Consider the following 21338-nt stretch of genomic DNA (forward strand, 5'->3'; position numbering starts at 1 on the left):
AAAAATTCTTTGAGTCTTTAGGCTACATCAGGCAAATTGCTGCAGTAACATCAAGCTTTGTGAAAAGGTTCAGATTCATTACACAGATCATAATTATTAAAGTGCTAGAAGCTACAGACATACTACTTTTTGCAGTTCACTCGATGTTACTGGTTCTCCAACTATTTCTGGGATGATGATTTAGTAAATTATTGGAACTGCTAAGAACAACTGGGAGCTGATTTTGGTAAAAGTAGTAAAACACCATGCTATATTTATAAAACTGCTCAAGCCATTTTTTTTTTCCAGTCTCTTTATTGATTAATGTGAATATTGACAGGATAATAGAGACACCGCATAAAAGTATTTGCTGTCTTGTTTCAGTAATATAAATGCAATCTAAGGGTAAAAGAAAAAGAGATAAAATTTATTCCAAGGCAAAACATCTCTTTTGAAATGAAGAATCCACTTAGCAAGCAGCTTAGATTTGTATATCATGCTTTCCATTGGACTATCATTAGTAAAATTCATATACCTGATATAAAAAACAAACAAACAATGACAAAAAAAAAAAAATGCTTGGTTAAGCATGAAGGGCAGTACAACCCTGTATAAGGATGCTCTGAAGGGAAGGTGTTGGCTTAGGAGTGTGTGAGCATGTGTGTGGATGTTATACTGCTGTGGTAAGAAGTTTAAATTCATATCTTGGGTTATACAGAAGACATTCCGTTTTGATGACATAAAAATACGTTTTGGAAGCCAAAGATAAAGCATCATAACTATCAGTGGTGTTATCAGTTATGACAATCAACTTCTTGTTTTGGTAAGCAATTCCGTATACAGAAATGAGAATATACTGCCATTAGCAAATCTCCATTGTAGAAAGTTTTGTTCAAGGTTTGGTGCATCCACAGGCTTATAGCTTGGAAATTGACGGGAATTTGAAAAGGAGAGGATGTACACAGGTGATCAAGCATTCCAATAGTGGAAAACATTTTGATTAAAAATATCTGAAGGCAAGGGCTATTAAGTGATGATCTAGGACGAGCCTGTTTGTTAAATAGGGGCTATGAATCTTTGTGCTCCAGGGCGTAAGCTATGTTATGTTGATTGAAGGGGAGCAAAAATTTAAGTAGTTGAATATCACGTGACAGCCAGGTATGGATTTTTTTGCACCTTTCTCTAGAGTGCGTATAGGACTTGATTTCCACGTGGGTCTAGATGGACTACTTATGTGCTGCACACTGAGATTTTCTCTGTCCTTTTGTGGAACCACTTAACAGCATGCATATTTGTCTTGTACATCTTCCGTTCTAAATGTAGTTTGGCTGATTTCCAAATAAGCCTGGATCTGCTACTCATTCTGATTCATCACTGTAGATTTAATCATTTGACATTCTCAGTAAAGAGACTTTTCGGGAGGCAATCAGTGCTTATCTTAAAAGAAGTCACTACAGGATTCCAGGCTATTATAATTAATTTTGGGGGACTTGATTTTGCCATTCCCCATTAAAATCTTACAATAAAAGTTATTAAAAAACAAACAAACAACAAAATACACAACACCACACAAACCAACCCAATCATTCCCCATCAAACCCCAAATCCATCCCCCCAAATACTGAGAACTTTAAATATTCAGTCTGCATCTTCAAAAACGTCCAATTAAAAATTTTTAATATTTCTTTCATCAGGAAGCCGACAGCGTGTTGTACATCTTTACTATATCCTTGATAGGGATATTCCCCATGATATCCTTGTCTATAAACTGGAGAGATGTGGATTTTATTAATGGACCACTTGGTGGGTAAGGAACTGGCTGGATGGTCACACTCAAAGAATTGTGGTCAACAGCTCAATGTCCATGTGGAGATCAGTAAAGATCAGTAATGAGTGGTGTTCTTTAGGGGTCAGTATTGGGACTGGCATTATTTCACAACTTTGTTGGTGACATGGACAGTGAGATTTAGTTCATCCTCAGCAAGTTTGCTGATGACACCATGTTGGTAGATGAGAAACTCAACATGAGCTGTCAATGTGCACTTGCAGCCAAGAAAGCCAAACATATCCTGGGCTGCCTCAAAAGAAGTGTGGCCAGCAGGTCAAGGGAGGTGACTCTCCCCCTCTGCTTTGCTCTTGTGAGACACCATCTGGAGTGCTGCATTCAGCCCTGGGGCCTGCAACCTAAGAAGGACACAGACCTGTTGGAGCAAGTCCAGAGGTGAGCCATGAATATGATCAATGGGCTGGAGCACTTGTCCTGTGAAGACAGGCTGAGGGAGTTGGGTTTGTTCAGCCTGGAGAAGAGAAGGCTCTGGGAAGACCTTATTGCCACCTTCCAGTGTCTAAATGGGGCCTACAGGAAAGAGGGTAGATTTCGATTAGATATAAGGAAGAAATCTTTACTCAAAGGGTGGTGAGGCACTGGAACAGGTTCCCCAGGGAATTTGTGGATGCCCCCTCCCTGGAGGTGTTCAAGGCCAGGTTGGATGGGGCTTTGAGCAAATAAGGTGTCTCTGCACATGATAGGAGGGTTGGAATTAGGTGATCTTTAAGGTCTCTTCCAACTCAAAGTGTTCTGTGATTCTATGCTTTACCACAAGTGCATCTTTGACAGCATGGTGATAGAGTATATTATTTGATGGCTAATGTGAAGCTGTCTTTTTAGTTGACTTTATGTTCCTAGTAGCTGTGAACACATCAATAAGGTGCATCCATACACTATAGATGCATGTTATGTAAAAAGGCCAGACAGGTTTACCATTTGCACAAATTGCTCTGGCTACCACAATGTGTCAAGCATGTGCAAAAGAATAATTGTCGTTATGCTTTTTGCTTCTGTGTCGTATCTTATTATATTTGTGATAAATGTTGGCAGGTTTCCATGGTTAGGGAGCTGTTCATGGCCACTGTCTAGCCAGCTGCTATTTCTATGGATGTTACCATGGGCACTGATGGACAAAAATTCATATTGAACAGAAAACAGTCATGGAAAAAAGGCAGGAGGCAGAAAAGGAGAGACCGAGGCAATTGTGTTAGGGTTCAGGATGGTCTTGTAACTGAGGAATAGTTATGGAGCTGTATCATCATATGATACAGAAATATTCAGCATATAAACTGCAACTATGAATGGTGGTAGGAAACAATAAGGCTCCCATCCTAAGAGCAATCCTACCGCTGTCGTCTTATTAATTTAGGAGCTGTGACTCTTAAGCTCAGTAAAATAAATGTCATTTTCCCTAGACCATACAGTGTGTGTGTGTGTGTCTAATTTGCTCCTTTAGGAAGCATTTTGTTTATATACATAATCATGTTTGTGTGCAATATGGAACATGTCATCTCAGAAACACTACAACACCTAGGCAACTTTACTGATGTGACCAGTTGTCTTCACTGAGATGAGGACAGCACACTTGAATAAAAATATAAAAAGGTAGCATCAAACTGTTTTTTTTGTTCTTTTGATCCAGGTTCTGATGTGCAATGTTGATTCCCTGCTACAACTTAGATACCACGTATTTGGGGTACATAAGGTGTAGAAGCCTTATGGCCATGGATCTTGGCCACTCCATTATGCAAAGGTGATCATCTGCTGGCTGAATATTTTGAGAAGATCCAGGCCACTGACTAGTATTTCTGACGTGCTCATTTTCAAGGGTAGAAGCTCATGGTAGTTCTCATTCTAAACCACCCCTGTCTTTTTGTAGCCAGCATCTTATGTCTTTCATTCTGCCTTTGGTTTTTCCACTTTTACATTCCTGTCTTCACCATTTCCTGACTTAAAAGCTGACTGCTTTTTCATGACATGCCAAACCTACTGTTAATTTCCTGTCTGAGCATCTTTGTTTTGAGCTGAGTTCTTGCAAAGAGCACAAGCTATTCAGAAGAGAACATTGGAAGCACCTCCTAAAGTGAAGCTCTCACTTGAATATAAGGAAAAGCTATGAAGAGAAGTACAGGAACTGCCTACTGGGGGGATTTTTAAAAGTATATGTGTACGGGAGAGAGGTGGCAGATGACAATTCTTCATCCTCATGCATTTTCATTCTTCAACCACCTTCCTTCTTTTTGCTACTGAGCAACCTAAATGGTGTTTTGACTTGTCTTCCTTCTGGGCAGCTTACATGTGTGTGAGAAGAGACCTTTATAGGCTACTGTTGTCTGTTATGCCTGCTAGAGCCATTGTCTCATGTCTTTCAATGAGTGGCAGTTGGCCTACTGAAAAATGCTTGATAAAAAAAGTTTGTGGAAAAATGATTCCCAGTTGTCTAAAATGCAATCCCATAAGTTCCAGAGTTTTTCAAGCTTTTTCTGAATATGTCAAAAGTGTTTCCCTAGATTATCAGTGTTTTTCCTTCTCTAGAAAAGGAAACAGAAATGTGACAGTAACAAAACTAATTGTAGGTGTCTTTGAATCTCAAGAAAAAAAGTATGTGTATAGTTTTTACATTTATTCAGTATTTTCCATCTTTAAACTAAATCTTTATCGTGCCACACAAACTCCTTCCTCCTCCTCTCTGCTCTCCTCCCTAAATTAAACTTTTTTTTTTTTTTTTTTTTTTTCATGAGGTTAGTGTTAGATTTGTTCATTATGTCACTTATGCCTTACCTGATTCTTTGTGGTACTTTGTCTTTTGTGAAAATCTCTGTAAGATGCTATCCCATTTTATAATGATGTTTTACATCCGTCTTACACTTGTGTAACTTCAACAAGCCCCAAGGCAATGGTGAATAGGTTTCAGTAGCTTTAATAATGATACAATGCTTCTGCTTTAAGACATATTGTTTTAATCTGAAAGTTTAGTTTTAATTTTAAGATGTTTCAAAACATTTCCCACACCTTTCAATGTAGCATCTTTCTTTTTTTTGTTGTTATTGTTGTTATTTTTTCCCCTCATAAATCTTGATGAGAAGTAGTTGTTACATACTGTCCTTTTTATTAAAATTTCTGATAACAGGAAATATTCAGGGTGGACAAGTGCAGTGCTTTCCCGATTAAGTCAATTGAGCCAGTACTACTTTTCTTTCCACAGCTTTTTCTTGAGTGTATTTTGAGAAAAATATTTTGGTAGAAAAAAAAAGAAAAAAAACAAAAAGACTTGTTCTAGCTGTTAACTTTATAGTAGAATCTTACTAGACTGAAGGAGAGCATTACCCACAACATCATTCATGTTTACTTTTCTTGTCTGGGTTTTGCGAGAAATAATAATAAGATTTAGTGCCCCCTTTCTTATGTTGAACATATAAAAATACTTCTGACTGCCCTTTGGGGAAAGAAAGGCCTGTTTTGCTACATTTCAGTATGAAGGAAGTTGGGGAAAGTGAAAAATTTTGCCTTTAGAAGTGTGAAATGTCACTGTAAAAAGCTTTATAATCTCTGGTGTAAGATGGAGCAGCTGTTCTCAAGACTATTTTCAGGAGAACTGGAGACTTCTCATGTGATATGTTTCTTTTGTTTTGCTGTGTTTTACTTCACCTTTTCTTGCTTTATTTCTTCTTGTTTTCCTGTTAGGTATGGTCATCACCTCTTGTATGACCTTGAGGTCAAGATGCAGTCCTCATTAATCATAAACATGTGTAGAAAGAGAAAAGAGCCTAGGCATGTCTGACTCTATGTGCAAGAGTGAAGAAATGACACTTTTATGATTCCTTTTCAGACCAAGACGCTTTTATATCTGCAGCTCAGGAAGGGCTGGGGGCACTAAATCTTTACATTCACATTGGGAACCTAGAAGATGGAGGCTGGAGGCTCAGTGCCCTGTGTGTGCAAATTCACTAAGTGTTCACAATCCATCATTCCCTACCATACTCACTCAAAACAGCTTCTTTATCCTGTGGTAAAGGCTATGGAAAGGGTGTATGACGGGACAAGAAAATAAAAGAAATGGAAGGGAGGTAAAACACTGTAGCTGATAGCAAATACATGTGAAGTGGAAAGAATTAGAGCTTGCATTGGTTAGGTCACTTAGGACCACAGCAAAGAGAGGAAAACTCCCCCAGGGAGAGCAGCAAGAGAAGAAAGTCAGGCTACCTGATGCTGTTTAGCTTCTTGCTGGTTCTCTGAATACCTTTCAATTTTCTAAGGAAAAGCAGAACCTCTAAAAAATACTCCTAGGATAGGAGACTGACTTCTGTGCACAAGATGAAGGGAAGCATCCAACAGCTGGATGGAAGCTCGGGGTAACTGGCAGTCAGATATGTCACCTGTCTGTGAAGAACATAAGGTGGTTCCCACTGTGGCTGCCAGATCAGGAAAGAAAGTTGATAACAGCAGGTGTCTGCAATGCCTTTTGACCTGAAGGGTTGGGTAAGGCAGAGAGTAGTATGTTCATTGCAGATGGGACCTTTGGTTGTGGGATGCATACAATTCCTGTTTTCTCTACGTTTTAGACTACAGAACTAGCTGTACCACCTTTTTCACTCTTTAGCCCATGGAAGCACTCAACAGATATTTCACAGCTGATCTGTGGTGTATGAAGCAGTCACAGTCTCTTGGGATTTGAGCCTTGGAAGTCTAAGAATCCTTCTGCTCCACCACTTTTTGCAGTTCACCTCTTTTCTGTTTTAAGGTTGGATGTAAGTCTTGGTGATTTACAACTTATGGAAAACGATAACAGTAAACATATATTATACTGTAAGTATAATACATATATTATACTGTAAGTTATATCAGTTTTCTAAAGAAGTAGGCTGCATGAAGAGGGGCTGCACTATCTCTCCTCCAGCTCCCATGAGCGCACTTTCCTCTTTGGCAAGGTGAGGCAACTCAGAAGGATCGGGTGGACTTGCTAGGATGACTTAGGAGGTGAGAAGTTTTATTGTGTAAGCACATTTGCTTCCCATACAGCTTTCAAAAGCCTCTTTTGACAGTAAGGCCCTTTGACATGAGGAAAAAGACAAATGAAATAACCTACTTGAAGGTTGTGATCTGAAGCTAATTTAGCTTCTGTTTGGCTGGTCACAGTGAGCAAGTGAGGTGTGCCATCCCCCTGGTGTCTTTCTTCCCACTTAGCCAGGTACATAACACTTCTGATATGTCCCTCCCTGTCACATGTAGGAATAGTGGGAACCTGTGTTTCACCCTGGTTGCTGCATGTTGGGCAGTGTCCCACAAAGCAGTTGTCCAGTCTGTACAGAGGTTCTAATTCTTGATTTCCCTACCCAGGGAAACAGCTTTAAAGTATTTTTTTTTTTCCTGTTTGTTTTCTTTTTACATTTTCATTTATTTACTTATTTAAATGAGGCTTAAAATGTAACAAGAAGAGCTAGGACTCATCCAAGAAGTAGTTTCTGGAACTGTCTCATTAGGGGCTTTAATTTTTTATATGTTTTTTCCTGGTTTGTTGCTATGAAGAACAAACATGTTGGAATGTTATTGAATATTTGCATTGTATCTGGTCAATGAAATGACTCTTGGTATCATAATTGCAGTAATAGTTGATTAAAGATCTGTATTATGTGTGATTCCTCTTTTTCCTGTTTGGATTTATGATGGCCATAGTTGTTTTACCCAGCAATGAAATGTGGTCTGCCTCTGGGTCTGTGTTTTCATCACATTCAACAGAGTGAACTGTACCTATAAAAGGTGCCATCTGTGTGTCTAGAAGGGGTGGTAAATTTGTAGAGATTTCCTCTCAGTAGTGGAAGTATAAGCAAACACACTCTCTTTTTGACTGAATCTGTAAGAGTGGTGCCATATGTTGCCCATTTTCTGAGTTAATTAGAGCATAATGGTGTTTCCTGGCTAATGAGGCAAACACTTTCCCTTATGTTCATATGTGGAAAGGTTTCCATCAGGACATTTTTTTTTGTTACACTGCAGCAATAGCACATGACCAGTACAAGAAGCTGCATTAAGATCAACAATTATGCAGGGTGATAAACAGACCTAATTGAGCACTGGAAGCTTTATAAACCCCAAACCACTTGGTGATGCATTACTGTTACTGGAATGAGATTTTTTCATGGATCTTTATGTGGATCTGTAGTTTTTGTGTCCAGGATATTACAAACAAAGGTGCTCCTCAGAACATTCCTGATGCAAGTGAGTTAAAAGTTTGCAGAAGTACTCACTTCCTTTCCTACCTGCTTCTCAAGTACTCTTGAGCTCCTTGGTAAGGGGCCCTTTCTTCTCACTTCATAGTCTGAGGTCAATTGCAGTGACCAGAGCTGGCATCTAAATTGTGATTGATTAATACAGTCCAGTTTGCAAAGGCCACACCACAGAAACTCTGTCTCATATCACAGTTAAGGGAGGCAGTGAGATGTTTTGTGTTCTTACTGGGAGGGCCTGTGGTTTTTCTTTTTCTTTTGTTTACTACTTCCCAGCCTCTCCTTCAGTTCTGCCCAGGACAATAGTTTTGGGAAAATCATTTTGCTTTTCTTTGGCATTAAATCATCAATACTTTCTTTGTAAGATGTCCTAGTAAAATATTTTCCTTGTGCCTGTATTATTCTACTTGGGGCACACTCTAGTGCTTTCTGTGCTGTGAGCCAGGAGAAGTGCGAATAGCTTCCAATCCCACAACATACTGTTTTGTGAGAATCATCTGTACCGCTGTTAATAATTTCTACATCTCAGGATGTCTTTTACTATCTTCCTGGCCCTTCTAGTGCAAAGCATGCCTAGAGCTATGAAGACATGGAACTTGCAAAACAGAGTATAAATACTGAAGGATTTATTTTTTGAGGCAGGTTTCCAATACATCATTATTTATTTTGATTAGTTTGCATTATTATATACTCTCTGTAGCATGCCTCTTTCTTAGTCCTGGCACAGTATATGCCCAAGAAAAGTCTGGCAAAGTTTACCTATTGAAGCAAAGGTTTTGGAGCCCTCATAGAAGAGGACTCGCTGCTCTGTGGAAAACAGAAATGCAGGAGTGCCAGCAGAGTTAGCAAATATTAGCAAAAAAGGAAGCACTGTCTGCAAACCCAGTTTGTGGTGCCATGAGCCTGGCCTAAAAATAAATGACTGTAGTGAATGCAAACCCCTCAGTGAACATGTATGTTGGCCATGTTTCCCTGGAGCTGTGTCTGCACAATGCTGTGGGTGCTGTGAGTGCTGTATGGTCCCCTTGGGAAGGTCACTCTGCCTGAGCATGGTGTGCTGCTGTGGCTGTGTTGTCCTGAGTAAGCTTTATATGTGAGTTGTCTAAGCATTAGGTGACTGCTTGAGTTTTGGTAATGGAAGATGAATATTATCTCTCTGCACGTACAAAGCTTATCTTGATGCCAAATAATTGCACTTACAGGCTCTTGGTCCTGTGACTTTAGACCAGCCTTAATCTTGCTGATTTAACTCTGTATTTTGTTCAATGCAGGTAGTTTTCCTGGCTTCATGGTCTACTTGTATGCATTATCCACTTCTGCCATGAGAAATAGAAGGCAGCTTCCAAAGAGGTCTTGTCCTTCCCTGCACCCCTCAGTCACAATGAGCAGAAGACTTATAAACTAGTGAAAAATACAGTTAACTGGGGAAGATTTATAGGCTTGTTAGTGGGAATGTTTCTTAATTTAAAATGTCATTGTATTCCCTGAAGGGAGACATTACTTCTTGTTGAAGCCTTAATTGGAGTGGAATAATTTTCAATGCTGGGACTACTAATAAAAAAATCCTTCAGTCTTGACCATGCAGAGAGCCAGTTAGATTTCACAAGCTGTAAAAGTGTCAGGAACACAGTTTTTTAGCTTTTCTCCTGAGGCCAAAGAAGAGACTGAAAACTGAACAGCAGCAATGGGAAGGTAGTTTTCTTCCAGTGTTTTGCCTAAAGCCAACTTGGAAATGTTTTTTTTTTTTTTTTTTCCTCTCTCTCTTTTTTTTTTTTCCATTCACTTAAACAGTAATGATAACATTTTCATACTAAAATTGCTTCAAATCTGTATACAGTTATAGATTGCAATGTTAATGCCCACAGTACATAAAACTGAGATCTCTCTAGAAGTGAAATTGTGTGCTTGTATGCAGAATAATCACTAGAGTTATTAATTTTCTTTGTTTTGAAATATCACCAAGTGCCAATGTTTGCAACTAGGCAATGCCAATGGAAGTGCTCTATAGGTGATTTTAATTTCCTGTATTTTTTTGGATGGTATAACAGAATCTTGTCCAATATTTCTTCTAATGAGCTCACCAAATCCCTTCCTCCTATTTTATATATTTTCTTGTTCCTATTTATTGTATTATGAAAGAGCAACATTTTCCATGCATAAAATGTAGAATTCTGGAGTAGCTTCTAGAAAAAAGAAGTAATTATTCTCTGTTATGTGGAGATTTGTACCTGTAGACATGATGCAAAAACATCTCAGGTCTTCCTGATGCTTTATAATGGGATAATGCATAAGAAGTACAATGCAAGGGTATCCTGGGCTCCATTAGGTAAAGAATTGAGAGCAGGTCAAGAGAGATGATCCTTCCTCTCTACTCAGCATTGGTGAGGCCACACCTGGAGAACTGTGTCCAGGTCTCAGCCCCCCAGCACAAGAGAGACATGGGCATCCTGGAAAGAGACCAAAATAGGGCCACCAAGATGATCAAGGGACTGGACCTCTCCCGTGAGGAGAAGCTGAGAGAATTGGGACTGTTCAACCTGGAAAAGGGAAGGCTCGGAGGATCTTATCAATGTCTATAAATACCTGAAGGGAGGGTGCAAAGAGGACAGAGCCATGTTCTTGTCAGTGGTGCCCAGTGCCAGGACAAGAAGCAATGGGAACAAACTGAAACATACAGATTCCACCTGAACATTGGGAAATACTTCTTTGCTGTATGGGTAAATGAGCACTGATGCACATTGCCCAGAGAGGTTGTAGTCTCCATCCTTGGAGATCTTCAAAAGCTACCTGGACATTGTCCTGGGCAACTTGCTCTAGGTGTCCCTGCTTGAGCAGGAAGTTGGGCTCCAGAGAAGAGAACTTCAGAGGTCTCTTCCAACCTTAGTCATTCTGTGATACCACCAGATGTGCAGCCTTGTGAATCTGGTCCCTCAAATGATATACAAGAACAGTGCTAATGACAATCCTTTTTTTTTTTTTTTTTTTTTTTTTTTTGGAGGTGGTTAAGTACATTCAGATGGCCTTGTTGTTTTTTAACTAGTACTTTAGTACTTTTTTTAGAAAGCCTTTTTTTTTTCTTTTTTTTTTTTTTTTTTTTTTTTAGCACCTTATGAGCTCTGTCACTGAATTGCCTCTATAAATGGCTCTCTGATGAGAATGAGCAGCCATAGCGAATTGCGTTTCACTTTCCTTCCAGTGGAAATGAATTCTTGTTAAGTGGCTTGAACTTCCTAATATGTGCACTAACCCCCTATCTGGCACAGACGGACAGTAGCATCTATAATTACTGCTATGTAATACTAATTAAGCAGTAAGACATGACTTTAGAAACCTGTGTGCACAAGAATGTCAGGTGGTGTAAGATTTTTAGTCAAGTGTAGTAAGCCAAAAAATTCACTTCCTCAGCCTTCCTGTAACTTGAAGTGCCAGGCAGGGCTAAACATGCTCCAGTCCTGGCAGTAGCCACCTGCCCAGACTGGGGGGCCACAGGCCCAAGGGAACTGGGGTGGGAAAGGGGCCATGAGGGATGCAAGGAGGATCTTGGTTGGGAGCAGGGCAGGGGGTGGTGGTGGTGTGAGATTTCCATGGCAACGAGGTGTCTGAGCACGGGTCAGCTGTGACTACAGTGCAGAAATAACTCCTCAAGCCTTCTGTAAATAAATGTGCCTAGAGCTTGATCCTTCGCTCTGGTTCAGACTTGTGTGGTTGCTTTTGATATATATGACTCATGCTGTGAACATACAGCTTGTGGAAAAGGACAAAATAATTCACAGTTCCTTGATACTTTCCTATATTTTAGGAAATAGGTCTTTTTTTTTTTTTTTTTTTTTTTCTTCTTTTTTTTTCTTTTTAAATGAGCTGAAGTAATCTGACACAATGCATATGACGGACTCTATCATAAAACAGTTACATGCTATAAAAGCTTGGAAGTCATTTTGCATCAGATATTACCTGAAGAGCTTTAATATGACTTTTTGTAATAGACAGGAATATTTAGGGTTCTCCAGATAACAAATGTTTTCGACACAAACATAGGCTCCTGAAAGTATAATAATTTATAATATCTAAATTTGGTTTATGAGGTCTGCCATGGCAGTTATGAAAAATGTTCCCTCAGTTAGGGTTTATAAAAGCAAAGGTGGAAGCATCTTAAATGTGTTTAACATAAAAATTATAAATTTTGGAGAGCATTCTCAAAATCAAATGCTATTTTGCCTTATATGTGATGCTTTTAAAAGGCCCACATCCGCTGCTTTGGAATTAGAAGGTCTCTTTTTGTGTGAGCTAATTTATGTTTGGAAATAAAACTAGGACAATCTCTACAAAGTGATGCTGACAGTCAAGCCACTTGGTGTGCATAAAAGTGGATATCTGACAAAAAAAAATCAGAGGGAAGAAAATTAAAAAATCCTATCTAGTTCTTTTTTTCTATTCTAAGACTTTGGTAGCTGTTAACTAACTTGTGGCGCCATTCTTTTCATGTCAAACAATTTTATTTGCTAAGCTTTTCTGTGTCCTAAATAGTATGTATTAGCCTCATCCCTTTGGTTTCCCTGGCAACTGAAGCAATCAGTTCAATGACAGTTTCAATGCCAGGGAAAAGCATCAGCTTCTACAGTTGTGGACAGAAGTACAAAAAACAGGTAGGCTGAAATCTGTTTGCAGAGCAGCTTCTTTTTTCTCTGGTCCGTTCTGTTTTATTATGTCCAAGACAAATGATTAAGAACAAATCTCTTCATACTGTGCTGTGCTTGTGCATTAGTGATCCTTCATGCTAACTTTGAAGAATCCTTAGATTCACTTACCCTAGCTGTGAGGAGATTGATATTTGAGCTTTAGAACCAGGGCCCTTTCATAACATTCATATTCTGGATTGTGTGTATGTGCATGTAAACAGATATATGAATTACATGTATATGAACAAGTTTAGTCCAGAGCAATAACTAGGAACTGACATCATCAAGGTCATGCTTGGTTTGTTCAGTGGGCAGAGAAAAGTTTTCAACTTTAATTCTTTTCCAATACAAAGGGACAATGTGCATTTTGAGTTTTCTGTCACTCCCAGCTTCCTGAAGAAGGAATTCAGAAAGCCAATAGAAATGGTTAATGTCCATACTGCATAATGTCCATACTGTCCATCCTGCAGTCTCTGAAGGAAGATGATTTGGCTAGGAGATATATACATGTATTTCTTTCACGTGTCTCTTATAAATAAATATATATACACATATATGTGTATATATCTTTTATTTTATTTTTTTTTCAGGGACTTCTTTAGAGTCCTACTGAAGCTTCAGGTCAACTTCATAAGTCCATATCTGCCTGCGGATAGGCTTACTTCTCTTAATTTGCACTGTATTGTCAGTACCAAAACACTATCAAGGAGGGTAGTAGTGGTATGGGGGCGAGTTATTTGTAAAGCATTAAGTTCTTTACAGGAAAATGCCCACTCATTTAACATATATATATGTATTTTTAATATAACAACTAGATGCACTCTGCAGCAGCCAACTTATATCCTGTATTTTTTTCACTCAAGAAAACATGACTGTGTCAAACACTGTCACTGAAGCATAGTTGGAACACCTGTTTTGAAGCTCATGTTCCTTTAGATCCTTGGAAAAAAAATGAATCAAAGGCCTTATCTAAAGCCTCTTGAAGTGAGCACAGAAAGTCCCCCAGGTTCCTGTGGGCACTAACCCAGAGAACATAAAAATTCAGAAAACTATAAATATAATGTATGCTTTACTTAGTTGTGGAGACTGAAGTTGCAGAACTCAAACAGTGTCTGTATTACCTCTACCAGTCTCTAAGCCTGCGAGCATTGCAACCATGAATAAGATTTCTTGCAGGCTTCTGAGTTCAGCATTGGAAAAAATTGGGTTGACAAGTCAGGCTTGCTCACTGTCATGAGTGCTGGTTATAGTATTTACTCCTCTGAAATAACAGAAGACTGAATGAATCACAGGCTTTTTTGGGACTCCGCTTTCCCCTGGATGCTTCATGATTCAGTTCCTATATTTGCCATGAAGGAGTTGTGAAAGAAACTCAGACTGATGACCAAGAACCTTTATATTGCAATGTAACTGAGGCCTGGATCTTATTTTAAATGTACCATACAGATACCCTAGCTGCCAGTACAATTTGATGGGTGCTCCTAATAAATAGCTAGCCATGAGTTAAAATACATTTAAGATAAAGACTGCAGAAATATAACTTGAAAACAAAATCATCGTGATCTATTGTTTTCCATGCTATTAAAGATATTCTTCATGAATCAGGCAATCAAAATACTTATGGATTCTGATAATATTAAGGACAAACCACCACATCATGGGTTTTCTGTTACTTTTGGACACCTAGTGGATCCAAGCTATAATGAAATTAAAGGATCTTTATAGGAAGATATCTGAGACTTTCAGAAATGGCTACGTGAACAGGCATGAGAAGTTCAAGTATGATGGTCCCCTAAAATACTTTTGGAAAACGAGAGAAATGTTCTGTTTGAGAATTTTATGTGAGCTCTCTTCCATTTTCATTATTAATGCTTAAAATTTTCTTCATTCTGGTAGCTATGTATAATCTTTAATTTGATTTCAGCTTGTAAATGTTATATAAGTGATGGTGATGCAAAATTAAGACATATGCATCAAATTGGTGATATCAAGTGATTTTTATTTTCCATTTTTGAGTAGATTCCCCACAAGAAAATGAAAACAGAATGGTTTTATTAGACCACTGAAGTGATATCAAGTGTGCAAGGAGCAGAAGAATTGGGGGAATATTAGTTAATCTCACATGTGAAGTCTTCACCTCATCAATTAATCTGCAAGACTAGTTATATTTGCTTTAGGTAGAGTGCTGTGTGAAAACATCATATGCCTGAGAAATACCTACAGCCTCAAGAGATGTAACTGGACTCTTAGAAACAGAGAACTGTTGATACAAGTTTTGATGTCTTGTTCCACTCTACTAACCTTCTCAAGCTTCTACCCACCAACCATTCTGGAACGATGTAAAATCTCAAACATAGTGTGGCACTCCCTGTTTCAACCACCTCACTACAGATTTTGTTAACACAACACCATCCTAAACGCTCTGAGTAGTCATCCTTATCATGAGAGGCTCTGTTAACTATCCTGTGAAATGAGCTTGTTGGAAGCAAACAGTCTGGAACAGGGAAAGAGTGAGCTGCCTACCACTGGTCTTCCTTTGACAATGCATTCAGATTGCATTCTAGTCTGGCAAGAAATATACAGTTTGTTTGACTAAAAGCATTATCAGCCACCAATTTTAACAAAGAGCTCTGTTGGGAAAGAGATGCCATTAGCAGAGATCCTGCAAAAAGTTCCCTTGTAAGGCAACTCCTATGCTGATGTCTAAAATATTTTTAAAATGGGGGAGGGGAGCAGCAGCAGAAGAAAAAAACTTTTTATTTTTAGGAAGTTAGTACCTGAAAAAAATGAAGCTACTGCATCTGTTGAGAACAGCCTTAAATGTGCTCTGCTAGTGGTTGAAGAAGCTGTCCCCAGCTACACATGGACAAATTTTTGTGGTAAGTAACCATACAGACAGCCTGAGAACACAGTGCTCCAGCTCAGACTGTGTCTGGGTTCATTCATGCTTGTGAACATCAGAGATATAGTTTGCAGAGTAACTTCTGAATGAAAAGAGGTATTTTCCAACAAAGCTTCCTAATAGTCCTTTCTGAAATAAATAGAATGTCTGATGGCTCTGAGTGAGACACTGTGTGTTTTAGATGATATGATGATTTTTTTAACCTTTGTTTTCTATTACAAAGTATCATCAGTATTAAAATATTTTGTCCAGAAACACATGACAAATGTCTAGAACACTGTTTAATCTCCATCCCCTCCCCAGGAATCCTGTATTTGTTGTGGTTGTAAAGACTGACGACTGGACAGGCTGATTCACATAAATGTTTTTAGATTAGTGTGAAGAAACTTGCTTATTGTTGGTTCTTGGCTTTTCCTGCAGAAGCCAAGATGTTTCTACTCGGAAATATTTTGTGAGGATAATACACATTTATACAAGCAAGAATTGTTAGATACTCGTCAGTCTTTCATAGTGTTTAATTTGTTCTCTAACCTCAAGTCTATATAAAAGCATTTCTCAAGAGCATTAAACCTTGTAAGCAATTGCATAAATGCATCATTTGAATAATGACATCTGCCATTTGTTTATGCATGACTGTACATCTGTAGCAACTGAAAGGCAAAGGTGTCTCCTGAGGTTATCTGACGGTGCACTGCAATGAGCATGTATGAACATGATGAACTGATTGTGCATTTCCAGTTTGTACCAGATCCAATGCCAGAGTATGATGAATGAAGGCTTTTTTTTTTTTTTTTGTCAGTCAATCCTACAGATTATTCTGTTAGCTTTTAGCATTCTCTTACAGACAACTTTACTAGGTTTTATAGAAATGGTATAAAATTCATCCAAAAAGCTCTGATTCCATTGTGCCACAAGTTTGAGTTACAAAGGACTTCCACCCAGTTCTTATATGTAGTAGTCTGTTTGTGCATTTTATATCAAATTTATAGCCAGGAAAGCAACACAAGGAAGAATACAAAACAGTATCTACTATAGGGAATGGCACTCTCTTGATTCAGAGAGTGACCAAACTATCATGTTGGACAAAATGGTGTATATCAATGAGAATCTTTCACCACATCAAAGTTAAGTATAATAGAACTGATCTCTTTTAAAGTCCTTTAATATCTGTAATATCTACTTTAATATCTACTTTAATATCTACTCATGAAAGAAATAAGATAATGCATAAACTGCTATAAAACTTTGGAGTGAAATCATTACTCAAAATATAGGTGTTTCATTTACCTCATGGATGCTTTCTGAGTACCTATGTTTTGTTGAGGCATAACATTCTTTAAAGGAATAGGTGTGATAAATCATTAACTACAAAAATAAATTTTACTGTTCTGAACTTATTTTTCCATTAGTTCAAACACCTAGTAAACACAAAATGTATTCATGAACAAATGAGTTCTTGGAAATGTTCATGTTGCATCCAAGAGGCTTGAACTTTATTTCAGAAAGGGCCTGCAAATTGCATCTCCCCAGGCTAAAAAGAAAAGAGACCTTTTATGACTTTTTCTGTGATGCAAAAACTGTTGTTAAATCTTCTTAAAGAACATTTTTACTCAATCTCAGAAGAAACAGATCTTGATCTCTCAGTATGGCATAGCTTTTCTAAAAGCATAGGAGGACTGAAATAGAATGATTTTGTCCCAGCACACTGAAATTGGAATTCAAAGTATTATGCACTCACAAATGAGTGATATGGAAAGAGAGTCATCGTGTTTTCATCAGAAGTCTTGGCTGACCTAAGCCCTTATTTCTTTACAGGCGGTAGGAATGCAGTCCGCTCTTAATGTTCATCCTGTAGATTGTTGTGTCTGCTGTGTAAGCTGGGTGTGCATGTACAGCTGAATAGGTTTTTAACAAGCACAGCTGCACAGGAATGTAGGTAGACTATCTGGGAGTAAAGAATCTTGTCAGTTAGAGCTATTAGGGGAAAAAAAATCAAATGGAACATTTTTATAATAAGCCTTTCATCAGGGCTTTTATAAAGCCATAGTAAACAAGTTAAGTGTGACATATAAAATCACAGCTGATGTCAGATTGTTTGTATAGGATCCCCTAACAAATGCAAACCTGAAATGCCTGTGGATGCTTTAAAAACTAACAAATCCTCCTCAAAGTGTTGCTGCTACATTTACATGCTGCTAAGAGTTACATTATCTCTACAGTAATATTTAAACCCATTGCACTTAAGTAGTGTGGCAAATAGAGACATCCAAGTAGATTTTTCTAATTGCATGGGTAGGATGTGTGATATTAAGAATTCAGATATTCAAAGGAAGAGCAGTACTTGGTGGGAGTGACACTGCCTGTGGGATAGGTAGCAAAAGAGAAATCTTCTGTGGATATACTTTTCAGGGCTAATTAAAGGTTAATTCATGCTAAGGTTGATGACAGTTTATTCTTGGATCTTAAAGCTGCACAATTTCTGACTTAGGTCTGAGAGTGCTTCCTTCTTGCCCTCCTCCCCACCCCCCACCCCCTTTTTTTTTTTGGTGGTGTTGCTGATCCTGGTTATGCTAAAACAATTCCTAATCCATTTGCTAGGCAGGATTTGATTTTCAAGTTAGATTTGGAAGATATGTAAGTTCTGATCATCTGAATGAGATTGATTCCTTTAGCTTAATGCAGACCTACTGCATGTTACCAGCCTGTATTTCAGTAGTTTAATATATGACAGTTAGGATCCACTACCTCTGATGAAGCAGACTTAGAATATTGCCTCAGCTGATCTCTATTTGAACAGAACTTCAATCATCCAATGCCTTATAAAATTTCGCAGTACATTGGAAAGTTTTTTTTGTTTGTTTGTTTGTTTAGATTGCATGTTATTAGCTAGTGAAATGTTCATTTCTCTTTGCTGCTTACCACTGACAATACTTTAAGACTTTAAGCTAGGAAACTGTTTCAGTTATTTTTGGGAGCATTTTAGGTTCTTTATATAGGAAGACATAAAATTGCTAGATTCATTATAGCATATCTTTTCCTATCAGAAATACTGGAATAGTATCCAGAAAACAGGATATTTCTGCCAGCACACATTTTGAACTAAGAAACTGTAAGGACACAGGAAAAGAGTGGAAGACAATACCTAAAAGTGCAAAACTGTCCCCTAGGCACTAGTAATAATATCTTCACGATTCATATTTTTTCTTCAGCATTTAAGTTTCCCTTTCCCTTCTCTACTTCCATGTTTTCTGAACATGCTACTTTCATCAGAAATCTGTCATATACAAGTAGCTTTTTTTAATGTGTTTGTACTGCTCAGATTTCCAAAAGTGATTCATTTTATTGTCCAGACCCCCATCTCTTTCCCTGGTCTCAGAGGACTTGGATGTTTTTAGTTAGTTAGTTAGTTTGTTTTTTATTTCATTAAGCACTATGTTCAGATGACTCAGAGAATGAAGAGAATCTTGCAACATTGCTCAATAAAAAAGGAGCTGGATGTTCTACTTCATTTTGAATAATTAATTAGCAGTAATTTTATGAGGACTAGTTTCCATAAACAGACTTCAGGATTTTCATATCTGTCTTTTAGGGTGGTATCTTTTAAAGCATATCCAGTGCTCTAATGTCTATCAGCTGTACCCAGGTGTTCTTTCTTTAGTTCCAGCCCAGTCTACAAGCTTTATTGCATTAATGAAAGTGTAATCACTTCTGATTGCTAGCTCCATAGAATTAATAAGATATAGCCATGCCCATTCTGATGGCTATAACATTGAAAATGTTCTTTTGATGGAACAGGTTAATCTGTTTCCTCTCAAATGGAAAATGTCTAATATTTCTAAACAATTTTTCCTTGTGAGGGAATTTTTTCACAGTTTTCACCTTTATGAGTTCTTGGGAGAGTGGTGTGGAATCTGTTGGGCTTGGATACAGTATTCTGTTGTTGTTTTAAGTTTGCCATGGAAACTGTTAATTGTTCAAACAAAATTTCATGGAAGAAGTTCAGATACAGTATGTTGTTTCCTGACTTTTTTTTTTTTTTTTTGTCTTGTCTAGCTCTAATTATTAAATATGAATGGGAAATGAGGAAAATGGTTTACTGGAGTCTGTGAACTGCTTTTTAGAGGTTGTTCTCTGTGCATGGGGTTTCCAGTGCCCTGTTCAGAGGGGACTGGTTTCTTTGTTGTTTATTTCAATAGGCATTAGGTCAGCTCCAGAGTTTATACTGGTCTCAGGGCAATTCCTACTGAAATTAATAATGTTAGTTGGTAGAGAGCTGGTGTTCCCTTCTTGTTCCACAGCTTTCTTCTGGTCTGAAGAGAGGTTGAGAGCAATCCAGCCTCTCCTATGTGGATGGGGAACCATTCCAATGCCATGCTCAAAGGGCAGTAGAAAGGGGTATTTGGACACCAGGAAAATCCAAATTCTGTAGGAGAGCAAGACATGATAGTGCAAGATCATCTTAGGTTAATTTTTACTGTATTAGGAATAATCCATTTGTTAGTCCTCCATCTATTATCAGCTCTTATATGTAGTGTTCTGAGAAGATCGCAAGCTGAAAAATTGGCCGTGGAACTGAAGGGCAGGTGCAGGTGTGTTTTTTGTTTTTTTTTGACAGTGTCAGTTTTACACTCATAATTCCTGATTAGAAGTGTGCATTCCCAGAATAATACTATAAACTGCAAATTATGGGACAAGTAGACAACTGTTCTTCTTGTAGCAACCCTCCTCAGGACAAGTTACAATATGTGTATGAATAGTATTTTTTTCCTGCAGACAGGCCCATAACCTGACTGTAGTAGTCTGTAGATCTGAAATTGTCAGATCTAGTGTCCTTTTAGTCTGGCTATACATAGAAGTGTGCTAGTAGAGTGCTATTAACTTCTCATAAGACTGAATCAGTAAAAATCTGTTTTGCACATAAAACTTCTACTGCTACCCAAATAAAAGCATCTATTGGGCTAGTTTGTCCCAGTTTCTTGATAAATTATTTCTAGCTCTGTGTGTACTCTATTTCTTGTCATAAAAACCTTGTGTTTAGAGAAGACATGAAATACAAAGTAACTCAATTTTGTTCTAATGACAGTCATGAGGTGTGACAAGGTGTGCTTAATCTTATGGCCTAGGGCCTGCTAGTAATGATGTAATTTCCTCTTCCCTCTAAAAAGATGCAAGTGAGATTTGTTAACTCTTATGTACAGTATGGGGACTAGAGTCCCTCTTCAATATAAATAGCAGAGTTATGATACAATTTACCTCATAAAATGAGAAAGGAACTCATTTTAGCTACGTAGTGCCATGATCTGCAATTTTAGCACATCCCAGCAAGTGTCCCAGAAGCACTGCTTCACCTCTTGCATGGGGAACTTGCCTGTCTTGTTGGAACAATTGTGTTTCCTTACCTCATCTTCATAATATGTGCAGAAAAAGTTGTGAATTGATCTGTGTTGAACTAGAAGAAGAACTTTTTCATGAAAATGTGGAAGAAAAAAAAAACAAAGCACCTCATGTTTTCCTTAATTTGTTTGTTTTCTCACTGTCTCTGTCTGAGTGGAATAAAGGCTCTAGCTGCAGGAAGAATTGGGGATTTTTAGTCATGTTATACCAGCTGAGCTCATGATGCTGTTTTAATAGTCTATCTGAGATGATTTAGCCAGCTCAGACTGTGTAAAATCATCAATTATTTATTTCTAAGTTTTGTGCAGTGCCAGTCTATGGAGATCATTAAGTCT

Source organism: Anas acuta, chromosome 2, assembly GCF_963932015.1.
Source record: "Anas acuta chromosome 2, bAnaAcu1.1, whole genome shotgun sequence".
Lineage (NCBI taxonomy): Eukaryota > Metazoa > Chordata > Aves > Anseriformes > Anatidae > Anas > Anas acuta.